The sequence below is a fragment of the Petaurus breviceps genome, unplaced genomic scaffold, assembly GCF_028583685.1.
Source record: "Petaurus breviceps papuanus isolate PSGF00001 unplaced genomic scaffold, PetGlider_PUasm1.0 181, whole genome shotgun sequence".
In the NCBI taxonomy this organism is placed as follows: Eukaryota; Metazoa; Chordata; class Mammalia; order Diprotodontia; family Petauridae; genus Petaurus; species Petaurus breviceps.
The window spans coordinates 6415654-6430274 of NW_027185784.1; the positions used below are offsets into that span (position 1 = coordinate 6415654).

General features: G+C 35.7%; 1 non-coding gene across 1 annotated transcript; it reads right to left on the minus strand.

Annotated features, from left to right (window-relative positions):
* Positions 1–2082: 2082 nt before the first annotated feature.
* On the minus strand, positions 2083–2190 carry LOC138160720 (U6 spliceosomal RNA). The gene has a single exon (XR_011168201.1). It is a non-coding gene; the product is annotated as a U6 spliceosomal RNA (small nuclear RNA).
* Between the last annotated feature and the right edge of the window lie 12431 nt (positions 2191–14621).

The following is a 14621-nucleotide window of genomic DNA, read 5'->3' on the forward strand; positions in this document are numbered from 1 at the left end:
AGAATTCCATCTAACTTCTCCCTTAAATGTTGTTAGTCTGGAGAGTATGATCAAGTTTAAACAAACTTCATATTAATCTTTCATTATTGGGGGAGGGGAAGGATCCCAAGCTTTATTCCAATGTTTGATCTTTTCTCCAACAAATATCTATTCCACAATGAATATTCATAGACATACCCAAGAAAAAGATTGATATAAGTCAGTAGCAAAATGGAAATTAGAGAAGATATACATATGGGAATATATACCAGACAATACAGAATGGAAAACCTCTCCAATTTGGAGCAAGGCAACTCAGTTCAACCAAGGGAAAGAGTCTAGGTCTCACCCAAGAGGAAGCTCCTTGAAATCTCTAGTGTAGCAAACTGGGGATAGGGACATGATGGAGACCACTAATTCATCTCATGTATTGCTAAAGTCTTTTCCCTTAGCAACCTGCTGTGAGGTTGGTCTCTTTTATCTTCCCTCTTGAAGCTCAAAACCAGAAATGTCCAAAGTAAGCTTAGTATCTAAAGTAACTTAAATATAATTTGATGAAGAGTCTTGAACTTCAAGAAGTTCTGAAGAAATCTGAAGAGGTCTCCTCTTTCCTGTAATCATCATCTCCACCCTGCCCCTCACATAGGATAAGGCATTCCTCTCCACCAATGAGGGAAGAGTCCCATACCAATGACTTTGGGAGTAGAGTTGCATTTTAAAGTTTGCAAATTGTTTTACATATATTATTTTATTTAATACTCAGAATAAAATCTCATCATACAGACAGAGAAACTGAGACTGAGATGGGTTAAGTGACTTGCCTAAGGTCACTGAGCTAATAAGTGATGAGGTAGGATTCAAATTCAGCTCTCCACTCCACATCCAGAATGCTGTCATACTCTTAAAAAAGCAGCTTATTTATCTAGAAACAGATAAGTAAATATAACATATATGACGTATTATCATAATGTCTCACTGCAAGAGGTAGATAGAGCTAACAACTGAAGGAGATTAGAAAAAGTCTTGTGTTAGGAGGAGGAGGTACAAGCTGTGATGTGAAGGAAACTCAGTATTCTAAGAGGCAGAAGTAACAAGGGAATATATATTCTAGAAGGGAATTCATCTATGCAAGGACATGGAGATGAGAGAAAAAATGTTGCTATATGCAAAGTAAATCTAATAGGTCAGACTATTTACAGGACCTTATAACCAGGATATTTGGTAGAACTTGTTATCTATGATCTGCTTAGGTGGTTTGCACATTTAGAGTGATAAGAACTTTCAACTTTCAGCTTATTCTATTGACATAGAGGTAGACTGTGACTAATCAGTTTGATCACAAATTACAGCTAAGTGACACTGTGACTTATCTGCTACCATGCTTATAGACAAGTGATTCTCAAGCTTTTTGATATTGCAACAGCTTGTTATGTTTGATTCCATAATAACTTTCAATTTAACCCCTCTAAGATTCTAAAATATATTTCCCAAGTACCTTTATAGCATATTTTTAAAATAAGTTAGTTTTCTTTTGAAATAATATAATTTTTTACTGATACTTTTTTGGTTTCTGGATATATCCAGTTTCCATCTTTTTTTTTCCTTTTTGGAGGGGGACAGGCAAGGCAATTGGGGATTAGAGACTTAGCCAAGATCACATGACTAGTAAGTGTTAAGTGTCAGAGGCCGAATTTGAATTCAGGTCCTCCTGACTCAAGGGCCAGTGCTCTATTCCCTGTGTCACCTAGCCACCCCCAAAATGTTCCAAGATATCCCAAGTCATGCTTTAAAATAATTTTGTTTTATTTACATCTCGTACCCAATGAACCATTCCTTGAAACACAGGTAAAAAAAAAGAAAGGGTAGAGTTTAGCAAAACCAGCCAACATATCAAGTCTGTTTGATAGTATATTTAAAGTTTCACACCCATATCCACTCTCTTCTGCAAAGCAGGGAAGGTCATATATTTTCTAAAGTCTTTTTTTAGGGCTAAGATTTGTCATGAAAATTATGCATTATTCAATTTCTTTATTTTTCAAAAGAAGGAAATTTATTTGGTCATTTGGTAAAGGAGGAAAGTTGGAGGGACACTCTTCAGTCTCTAAAAATATGGAACGCTTCATGAATTTGCATGTTACCCATGCACAGGGGCCATGCTAATCTTCTTTGTACCATTACAATTTTAGTATATGTGCTACCAAAAGTGAGTACCTTTCAATTTCTTTCTTTGTTTTGTTTTTCAATTATACTTTTGGCATCAGTGTGTAGATTGTCTTCCTGGTTCTGCCTGCTTCATTCTACATCAGTTCATATATGTCTTACCAAATTTCTTTGAATTCATCATATTTGTTGCTTCTTGCAGTACAATAATTTTAATTATATGACTATTGCAATTTGTTTAGCTATTTACCAATCACCAATCTGGTTTTCACGGCACTCATTGAAATAACTGGAAAAGCTCAGTGATATTCCAAAATAGTAGTGGGAATTCCTAGTGAAGAAACAAGTTACATGAAGAAATGATGGTGTTGTGTGAAGCTTTCAGCTTGTTCCTCCAGAGATGCTTTTTTCTCCCTAAAGAGTCAGATCATCCGATTTCTTTGGAACACTGAACTGTCTGGTTTATCCCTGGTGATGATGTTAGTATTCATCAAATTAAGGATTGAATTGGGCATTAGAAGTTTGTAAATCAATCATTTGCTCATCTCTTAAGTACCTAATATATGGTAAACACTATTTTAGATGCTAGGGAAGATTCAAAGATAAGTTGGACATGATCTTTGCCCCAAGGAGTTTAAAATCTGTTTTAATACTAAGGCATGTGCACAAATATATCTAGTGAATAATTACGAATGTATAGGAGAAATAGAAAGTTCCAAGATTAGGTACTAATTCTTCTTAATCTATGTTCTGAAGATGTCCACAAAATTTGTAGGAGAAGGAATTTAAGAAATTAGGACAGTAGCTTTGTCTCCCAAACCACTTACCATTTATCTTTCTGAGTCACTGTTCCTCGTCAGTAATTAGGCTCCAAAAGTTGAAAATGTCCTTTTCTTAAAATTTTGGTTGTTACCGTTCCCTTGTTCTCCTTGTACTCTATCTTTATCAGGTGGTAGAAAGATCTGTCCAAAACTTAGTGGAGTAAAACTAAAGCACAGTCATGCCTTGTCAACACTATTTATGGTCTGACTGTAAAGATGGACCAAAGGAAAAACCAGGAGGATTTGACAGTCTGTGCACGCAAAAGATTCTTGTGTTGAGATGGTACATCTCACTTGTCAAACAGAAAACGGAGACAAGGAAATCCATATCTGTGATTATCTGCTTCAGTACACTGTCCATTTCTCCAGACCTCACATTAATCATTTACCTTGACTGGTTTCACATAGAATTCAAAGTACAGGATAAACAATATCCTTTTTGTTTTCACTTCTCTTTTATGCTTCATTTTACAATCCTTATTAAATTCCCCAAATTTCATTTCTTTCAAGCAATAGCAGGGCTTATGAATGGAATGCCTTTTTAAAAATTGTAAGAATATCTTTTTGGAACCATTTCCTGATTGAGGCAATGTTATAATTGATAGTTTCCTAAGCCAATTATAATTGTAAACTATAATTGATCAATATAGTAGTCTAATAGATCTGTTTAGATGTATGCCTAATCATAGATTTTAGACTTCTTGCTGTGGGAAATATCTGTGTGACCAAGGAGAAATCATTTGATTTTGAGCCTCAGTTTATGGCCTCTGAAGTCTCTATCAGATATAATATGTTGAGCCTTTGCCCTCTCTCTCATCCATGTGGAAAAAATTGAGAACTAGTCCTTGGGATGAGGAGTCTGAGCTTTGACTGGAGGTGCTAAGTCTTCCCAAATACTAAGTCCTCTGTGTTTGCATAAGACAAACTATATAGCTATTCTGAGTTGAAGAAGAAAGATGACTGGGTTAGGATGAATAGCTCCAGAGGACCATTTGTAAATATGATCCATTTAATTTATTCATTAAGGATTTTAAATTGTGACTATGGTCTAGGCATGTGTACATAGAGCTAGGAATTCAAAGACTATGTATATATGTGTGTGTACACATTCATATATACATAAAACATACATACATGTGTGTATACAGTGTCCCCAAAAGGCTTAGTGCAATTCTAAGCTTTGATAACTCCAGAAGCATAAATGGTCCAAACTTACAAATAACTTTTTGAAACTGTATTCAAGCTTCTTTAGTTTTATGAATTTTAATAATAAATTAAAAATTTTAATAAGACAAGACACTTATGGAGCCTTATGCATTGATTTCTGGATGATGCTTTCTCAAATTAATGGCTTGGCATGGCAAGTTCTTCTTGCTTGGCCACATTGGTCACCTGATCTATCTCCAATAGATTTTTTCTTGAGGAATAATGTCAAAACTGTCACATACACATCAAAACCTCATTCTTTAGATGATATATATATATATATATATATATATATATATTTAAAGCAATTGGGGTTAAGTAACTTGCTCAAGGTTACATGGCCAGTTTTTTTTGTGTGTGGGTGTTAAGTATCTGAGGCCGGAACTAATCCCAGGTCCTCCCAACTCTGGGGCCAGTGCTCTTACTCACTGTGCCACCTAGCTGCCCCAATGATATATATTTTTAAGACTCCTTTTTTTGTTTTCCTCAATTTTAGTATTTATTTATTTTTTGGGGAAGGGGGAAGGCAAGGTAATTGGGATTAAGTTACTTTTCCAAGGTCAAACAGCTAGTAAGTGTGTCAAGTGTCTGAGGCCAGATTTGAACTCAGGACCTCCTGACTCCAGGGCCTGTGCTCTATTTACGGTGCCACCTAGCTGATCCTGGATGATCTTAAGGTTACAATTTGAAATGCAATTCTTTCAGACGCTAAGCAGAAGCTAATGAAAGCTTTTAGATAATTCTTTAGACACCTGGGCTCTGCCTTAGACAATTTAGACAGTTGGGTTCTGCCTGTAATAATAGGTGACCTTTTAACAAAGTACTTTACATTCAGGAATTTAATTTTCACAACAAACCTTTGTGGTCAGTGTCCTTAACCTTAGCAGTAGTAGCAGGTCAAATTTATATAGAACTTTTTAGCTTAACAAAGCAACTTTCTCATTATAACTTTGAGATCGGTGATATAAATCTTAGTCTCCTTTATAGAAGAGGAAACTAAAGTATTCATAAGTTAAATTATTTGCTTTGTATGACAAAGTTATTAAGTGGTGGATAGGAATTTGAACCCAGGTCTTCTAATGCCATAAAAATCATATACATACATACATATATATGCACACATACAAGATGATGGTTATGTTGAAATTTAATGAAAACCATAGCAGTATTTTAAAATTTTAAATAATTTACCATTTATATGTTGTTTTTTGTAAGTTTATAGCACTTATACTTCTGAAATAATTAAATCTTGAAATTGAATTAGGACTTTTGGGACATCTTTTGTGTTTGCATGGTTGTGTATATGAATGGTCCTTCAAAGCTATTTTTCCTACACAGTTGCCTTTCTTCCTCTAATATGTGTGTGTGTGTTATGTATGATGTTCAGAGACAACATATAATGATGATGATGATGATGATAGTGATAATTGTTGGCTTATGTAACACTTTAAGGTTTGCAAGGTGTTATATATATATATATATATATGTGTATATATATATTTCCTTTTATTCTCAGAATAACCCAGGGAGGTAAGTGTTATCCTTATTTTACAGATGAAAAAAGGAGATAAACAGAAGTTAAGTGACATGCCCAAGGTTACATAGCTAGTAAGTGTCTGAGATCATATTTGAATTCAGCTCTTACTAACTCCAGTTCCAGCACTCTGTATACTATACTAATTAGCTGCTTCAATATTTTAAAATCTTAAATAATTAACCTTTCACATATGTATATGCATATGTGTATACATATTACCTTTGAATTTTTAGCTCTAAGTATAAATGTATCTATAAGATAGATAAGGTATAATAGTTCCTACCTTCAAGGAAATCACATCCTTACATTCTATTACATTCAAATTACATTTATAAGTTGGGCTCTGCCTGTAATAATAGGTGACATTTTAACAAAGTATGTTACATTCAGGAATTTAATCTTCACAACAACCCTCTGAGGTCAGTGTCCTTACCCTTAGGAGTAGTAGCAGGTCAAATTTGTATAGACCTTTTTAGCTTAACAAAGCATTTTTCTCATTATAACTGTGAGACTGGTGATATAAATATCTTAGTCTCCTTTACAAATGAGGAAACTAAAATGTTCATGAGTTAAATGATTTTTTCTCTGTGTGACAAAGCTAAGTGGTAGATAGGAATTTGAACCCAGGTCTTCCAATGCCATAATGCTCTTCCCCCTACACCACAGCTTCTTGTATATTCTTATGGATTCATCTTATCTCATTTGGTGAACTTCGTCCTCTTAGATCACTAAATTTTCCCCTCTGAAATCAGATTTTCCCTAAAGCTATTCTCAATTTACTATTTCCTCTATTACCAGTTCTATTAATTAATTTCTGTTACCAAGGATTAAATGATGCTATGATTTATTCCTCAGAGCTATTACAAGCCAGTTTTAGTTCATTGCCTTCATTTTAATACATTATCCTGGAGACAGCACATGACAAACCAATCATTTATGACGTTATTCACTTGGAGGATTTCCCTGAGGTATTTAGTATTGTCCATAGTTATTAACTACTCATGCAATAGAGTGGCCCAGTTTGGCTAATGAAGTCGTAAGCAGCTCTTTCTGATTTACAAAACACAAGTCAGTGATTTGTCTAAGGACACAAGTTGGAGATCTGGAAAATGAAGACAAGTGTCAGGCTTAGTTTTTCCCTTCTAATTTAGTACAAGCAGCCAACCTAAATAGAGAAATACTTCTTGTTAAATCAGTGAAAACTGGAGGGGGAATCTACCAACAGCCTATAATATCTGTAGTTAACTAGGGAAGCCCTAGGGATTGTCTGAGGCTTTGAAAGTTAAGTGATTTACCCAGGATCGCACAGCTAGTAAAAATCTTTAGAGAGATTTGAATCCTAGCTTTATATCCACTATATAATACATCCCTAAATAATCATTAGCAATTTGATTAATATTTTTTCAAAGAAGCACCTTATTTCTCTCTCTGCACTTAACTGTACAATCATTCATCTTAGCAGAATTTCTTATTTCTACCTCTGCATTTCACTGCATAAGCATTCATCTTAGCAGAATTTTTGGAGGACTACCATTCACAACAAATTACAATTAAATAGACTCTAGATACCTTCTTATTTGATACAACAATCATGTGAGGTAGGCAGCATAAGTTTTAGTCTACCCATTTTATAGATTAAGAAACTGAAAATGAGGAGGTCAAGTGACTTGCCGAAGGAAATACGACTAGTATAGAGTAGAACCAGAACCATATTTTTTTAACTTCAACCAAATCCAAACTCTGCTTTTTACAACAAATACACTATCTACTTCATTCAGCCGATACTCAATTTTTTATTGAAACTAACAATCTATTTTCATATAAGACAGAGTTTTACCTCTCTTAGATGAATCAGTCTAGCACAGGGGTGGGGAAACTGTGGCCTCGAGGTCACATACAGTCTGGATTCTGCATGTATCTCCTTCCCTCCATCTACTGTCCCTCCCTTCTCCCCCAAGACTGAACATCTGAGCTTCTATTCCCTAGCTCTAGCCTGGTTAATTCTCTACATGTCTTGAACATTCAGTTTTATTTCTGGCTTCTTTGGTGGATGTGATTCTAACTTTATCTATCATGCTCTGAATGACATTTAACCTCTCACAATCTGACACACGACTTGTTCAAACATACCACTCATTCATTCCCTGGCACACAGTACAGCTGTCCTGTCACTCTAATACATTGTATCTCCTTGGGTTATATTTCCTTTGTTCATGTCAACACCCATCCCTTTACTTAAGCATTTTGACAATCAGGAAATGGTCAGAGGCTACTTTGTTTTAAAATAAGAACAATGTGACATAGACTTTGAGTTTACTAACATTTACTCCTTTATTAATGTGGTTCCCTTGTTACTTCACTTACCATTCTTATATTCTTGACAATTTCCTAAAAGAAAGGAGTTATTCTCCACCCCACCCCCACACATTTATTATCACTTTTCACCACTATTGTCAGTTCAGACTAAGACACAAGGAGATGTGGAATAAATATGTCTTGTGCTGAGATCTGTTTTTACTGAATTTCATCTTACAAAACAAATAGTATCAATTTAGCAAAAGGAAATGCTTTCATTTGACCAGTTTTTTAAAGAAAAGATTAATTTTGGATGATGAGAATGTACATGCAGATAGTCCATTAAATGCACTTATAGTTATTACTTTGGTTATTTTGATTAAAAAAGAAGAAAAAGATGGATTTTTGAGCTGGCTAAGATTGTTCAACTTGGAAGGTGGGGCTCTAAGGATTGCTAGATATTCATAAGAGTTAGAGTTATCTCTTATCTATCTATTATAGGTAGATAAGAGATAGGTAAGAGATACTTTCCCTCAGTCCCCGGGGCAAGTTACTGTCCATTGTTTAAGAAACTGGTCCCTCTTATTTTTATTTCACACAGGATAAAATTGGAGCCTGGAAAACAGGCTATATAGTAAGGGAGTATATTTTAACGTGACCTGACATAATCATCCACTCAGATAGACCATCATGGATTATAGTTTGCAGTTGCTTAGGTTAGCTCTGTTGTTTGGATACTGCTGAGGTTTCAGGTGTGTGTCCAGTCCTTCCACAGATGGGAACCTTTTACCATTGATCTATAGCTGTACAATGTGTGTATGCAAGGTTAAGAAATCAGCTCCTAAATATGTCATAAGACACTGGGATGAAAGAACAGATTTTTTTTTCTTTTTGGCAATTGGGGATAAGTGACTTGCCCAAGGTCACATGGCTAGTAAGTGTTAAGTATCTGAGGCTGGATTTGAACTTAGGTCCTTCTGACTCCAGGGCTGGTGCTCTATTCACTGCACCACCTCACTGCTCCAAGAATAGATGTTTTGGTGCACTCTGTCAATATTACTAAGAGGAAAGAAAATCATAAAAGGAATCCAAAGATAACATATTGATGATTTAATTTATGTTTGATTTAGTGACTCTATCAATTATTTAGGAATTGTATCACGGACCTCCAGTTAGAAATGCTTTGAAGTCAGAAAGCAGTCCAGTTGTGGTAGGGATTGTCTGTAATCCCTGTTATCTGGGAGGTTGCTGTTAGTAGATCTTTTGACCTCAGGAATTCTGGATTGCAGTGGGTGAGGTCAGTATGGTGTCCAAACCTAGGATTTGTCATTAATATCATGAGCTTTTTGGAGGCCAGCACCACCAGGTTGCCCAAGAAGGAGTAAGTTGACCTTAATTGGAAATTAAGTCAAACTTCCCAAGTTGTTCAAAGTGGGAGTCAGCTACTGAGGGGCTCCTGCAATCACAGTGTAGGTAAAATAGGGAGAAAGAATATTTAAAAAATCAGAAGGTAATTTACTGGCCTACTAAAAATAATTCCCTGAGGGAAGCAACAACTCCCTCTGCCTTTAAGCCTGGTTGACCGGAAATTCTTCCTGATCATTTTAGCAAATTTCCTAATTCCTTTCTCTCCTGTCAGCAGTGAAAATGGAAAATAAATTGATAATTATCGTCAGTACATTGACTCTTTTATGCTTTTGAAGATTGTATTTGTTTATTCAGAATCCACATTTTGTATTTTTAAAATATCAATAGCTTTTATGTTCACATTGACATAATTTCCAAATACATCCTTCTCAATCCCCATGCCCAATTAGCAAAAATCTTATGACAAAAAAAGAAAAAGAACTTTTTGTCGTCATTGTTGTTCAGCACAATTAATCACCACATGAACTGTCTGAGGGTTGTGTGTGATGTTTGTCATTAGTCATATAGGTGTCATAGTGAGTGAGAGCACTGGACTCAGAGTTGGAAAGACCTGAATTCAAATCCTGCCTCAGATACTTAACCCAGGGATTATGGACAATTTACTTAACTTCCCTTGGTCTCAGTCTCCCTACTTATAAAGTGGGGATAATAAAAACATCTACCTAATTTTAGGATTAGAGGATCATGGGACTCTTTAGATATCATAGCAGTGAAGGGAACTGTGGTAATAGTGTTTGGTACACAGTAAATGCTTACTTAATGTTTATTAATTGATTGGGAACTCCTTGAGGGCAGGACAGACTTTTGCCAGGCACATTGTAGATGCTTAATAAATATTTATTAACTGATTGACTGACTGACTACCTAGTTAGGGTCTCAGCCAAGTATAGTGGAAAAAGCAATAGATTCAGAGATATGGGCTCATGCCCAAACTCTGCCTTTTATTAGCTGAATGACCATAAATAAGTCACTTAATGTCTCCTGGATCTCAGTTTCTTTAAAAGTAAAATGAAAATAATTATGTCACACATAGGATTATTTCAAGGAAAGCTTAAAGTGTATGGCTGTATGAGTTATTCATACAAGTGTTCCAAGGTATTCTCTGAAGCCATCATATTCATCATTTTTTATGTCCTTCAGAACTCTGATCAAAGCAGCAAACAATAGTGACTTCAAAAGACCATGATGAAACTTATCTCTCACCTCTTGACAGAGAAGTAATAGACTAGAAATGCAGAATGAGATATATATTCTCAGACCTGGCCAAGGTGCTGATTTTTTTTTTTTGCTGGGGCTAGATATATTTGTTACAAGCAAGAGTTTCCACTTGGGTAGAGGTGGTCAGTTAGTGGTTAGTGATTGATATACAAAAAAAGAACATCCATAATTTTACATGGAAAATTTTTTTTAATGTGCAGAAGGAAAGGAAAAAAAAGGCAAAAGGGAACATGAACAAATGGAGCAGTTTTGCTGTTTCCTTGTTGAAAGACACACCTTTCATAGAACCAAAATTCAATCTTTTATCTTTGTTCTATCTCTGTTGAAATGTATATTTGCTGATTGTTACATTTACACACAAAGGGAAAATTAATTTAAAAAGAAAGGCATTATTAAATGTTTTATCAGTATATAAGAGGAAGCATGTCATAGTTGAGAGAAGGCTGGTCTTAGATCATGCCTGTGTTACCATAGGGAAGCAAGTTAACTACTCAGTGTCCAATTCACAATCTAAATTTCTGAAATATAGAGGAGTTTCCTCTCTTCATTGATTGAGAGAGATTCCACACAAGAAGTTACCTACAACCTGAAAATCTCAGGTCAGGATTCCCAAAAATTCATTTGTTGTGGAGCTAGTTGACAGATTACTCCTGCTTTTTTCATTCTCTTTTTCTCTATCAAATATTTTTAATAGTTCTACAACTCATAAACATATCTACTAGCAGGAAAGGGATGATGAAATAAAAATCAGCCTATTATTTAATAGTGTAGCTAGGCTATCTGCCATTTGTAGCAGAGGGGCATTGTTATATGACTTGAAAGGATACAGAATAGATAGCTCTAGCCTCTTCTCCCCCCACTCTTTTCCAAGAGAGATTTTAATTCCTTCCAAGAACGGAAGCAGGGGGTTGGGGCCAGAATCTTGAGCATTCTGCTCTTCTCAGAGAGATGGAATACTAGGCTAGAAGTATATTTATCTGCTTCTGTAAATATTATTTGTTAAGGAGAAGTGATTTTCAGGTTCAAACAAAATTTCTGATCACTGGGACTTGAAGTAGCCAGGGAAGCCAGGAGATAGAGATGAGCAGGGAGACCAATTCAGGCATGGAGGCAGCCAAAGAAAATGCCCAGAATTGGGAGATGAAATGATGTAGTAGATTTCTTGACTTGGAGTCCATAAGATGGGTTCAAATGCTACTGTTGTCCAGCTGTGTCAAATTTAGTGGCCTCGTTTGAGATTTTCTTGGCAAAAACCTGGGAGTGGTTTGCTATTTCTTTCTCCAAGTTGATTTTACAGATAAGAAAACTGAGACAAATAGAGTTAAGTGAGTTGCCAAGAGTCACACATCTAGTAAGTATCTGAAGCCAGATTTAAACTCGGATTTTTCTGAGTCTAGGACAGCTAGGTGGCACAGTGGACCACTGGACTTGGAATCAGGAAGACTCATGTTCATGAGTTCAATATAGTGCTGGGCCTAGAGTCAGGAAGACTCAAGTTCAAACCTGGTCTCAGATTCTTACTACTTTTGTGACCCTGAGCAAATCATTTAACCCTGTTTGCTTGATTTTCCTCATCTGTAAAATGAGCTGGAGAAGGATATGGCAAGGCACTCAAGTTTCTCTGCCAAGAAAACCCCAAATGGGGTCACAAAGGGTTGGGCATGACTGAAAAACAAATGAACAACAACAAAGAACTTCCTGACTCCAGGTCGGGCACTCCATTCATTTTAACATCTAGTTGCCCAAATGTTGGGACACATTATCTCTATGAACCTTCTATGTGTCCCAGGTAACTCCCTAAGACTAATATGATAAGTCAAGATAAGAGATTGAGAATGACAACTTCTTCTCATAACCAGGTTGTTCTTTCACTAAAAAACAAAACAAAACATACAATTCCTCTTCAAATGTGGCTATTTCACTATTTCCCTCACTAAATACAGCTTGCAAATTTCTCTATTCAGCAAGATAATAGTAACAGTTAATAGGGAAAATCCATTTTTCCTTCTTCTACACACCTGAATTATCTAAAAAGAAGCCAGCATTAGCCTACTACACTGTGGTGTAGGCCAAAGAAATGTAGCAGGTACCAGTTCTTCAGCTAGTGGTATTTTATATCCATTCACCCATACACACTCATATACTTATTGAATGATTGGTGAATTTTGCCTTGCTAAAGAAGACAAACCTAAAAAAAATAAAAAAAACCAACCACCCACAAAGCATATTCTCTGAAAACAGTTAAGCCAAATAGCTTTAGAGAATGGTTGTGATGGGTAATATTTGCAACTTCACATTTCGACTGTTTAGTTATAAAGGAGTATGAAAATTGTCAATTGTATTTGATCTGAGTTTTATCCTGGTGTAAATTTCTCTTGATTCCATTGTACATATTGTTCTTTTGGTTCTGCTTTCCTTATTCTTGCATTACTACTTTCAAGTCTTCTTGTATTTCTTTGAATTTTTTCAAATCTGTGACTATGCTATTCATCTTCTACAATTCAGCCAGTATCCTACTGAGAATAAAGTTTGTTTTCACCTTTTAATATTACAAATAGTCAGGTCTCAAGGGTCTGTAATTTTACAGGCAGGGGAAGTTCCCAGTATGGGAATGCTTGCCATTGCAAGAACTATATTCCTAGAGAGCTGCCTGAGGCCCAGAGAAGTTAAGAATCCTGCCCATGCTAAATGAGGTCTTCCTGATTCCAAGTCCAGCCCATTCTACCCAACATCATACTGTTCTGCACCAACACAAAGAGTGCCCTTATAAATACAGATGTCCAAATAGATTAGTGTTACAGGAGTGAAAAGACCATTGAACCTAAAAGCCTAGATGATCTAGCTTCAAATTTCATCTCAGATCTTTACTATGTGACCCTGGCTAAGTCACGTTCTAGTTATGCCTCAGTTTCCTCATTGTAAAATAAGGGAATTGGAGTTGATGACTTCTAAAGACCCTTCCAGATCTAAATTTATGAACTTATCTTTTCTTGTAGTCAATAACCTTCATGATGTATAGACCAAATAGTGGGATTGCCAGGATAAAGGGCATATTAAAAAAATTCTTGCCTTATCCCTAATTGTTTTTTTTAAATGGCTTGACCAATTCATAGCTCGTCAGTAGTGAAATAGTATATCTGTTTCCCATTGACAATGCTATCTAATCTTTAAGCAGTTTTGCCAATTGATGGGGGTAATATGGTATCTCAGAGATGTTTTAATTTGTATTGTGCAATTTTCATCTATTTTATTTAGTTGATGACAGCTTTAATTCCTTCTTTTTAAAAATCTTATCCTTTGACCTCTTATTCATTTGGAAGTGACTTGAGATGACAGATTTATGCCAGTTACCTATAGTTTATATGCCAGTCTTTTATCAGAGATATTTAACTTGAAGTTTTTTCTCCCACTCTCTACATAACATATTAAAATCAGTTTGTTCATATGTTCATTGAGTAATCCTCCTACCCCATGTTACATGTGGGGAGTTTGGGGGTTCTGTTGTAATGTTCAAGGTGTCAAATGAGCCAGAGGAAGAATTCTAGCATGTTAGGTCTATCATTTATACAGGACAGAAAACACCAAGGCCATCCATTGCATCCTGGGCCATCATCAGTTGTCTTGACTTTTGTCCTGCCACTAGACTTCGGTGACTCAGAGAGAGTGAGGCTTATGACTTTGTGCAACTCTGCCTCACTTAAATTCGATTCATGCACAAGTCAAGACATCACTTGTGATTTCTTTGGTCCTCTTTGAAAATGAAGGATGAACAATAACAACAATATAAAGTATTAGTGGAAGGCCATGAACAAGAATTATGCAGGCTAAGAAGGTTTATGGAAGTGTTAAAAGCTGCATGGAGGGAGTCATTATATGACGAGATCAGAGGTGTATCTATATGTAGCTGAGTAAATTCTACAAATATGTGGGTGTTGCTACTAACGTCATACTCATTATAGTTTGAATGTGGATTCTAG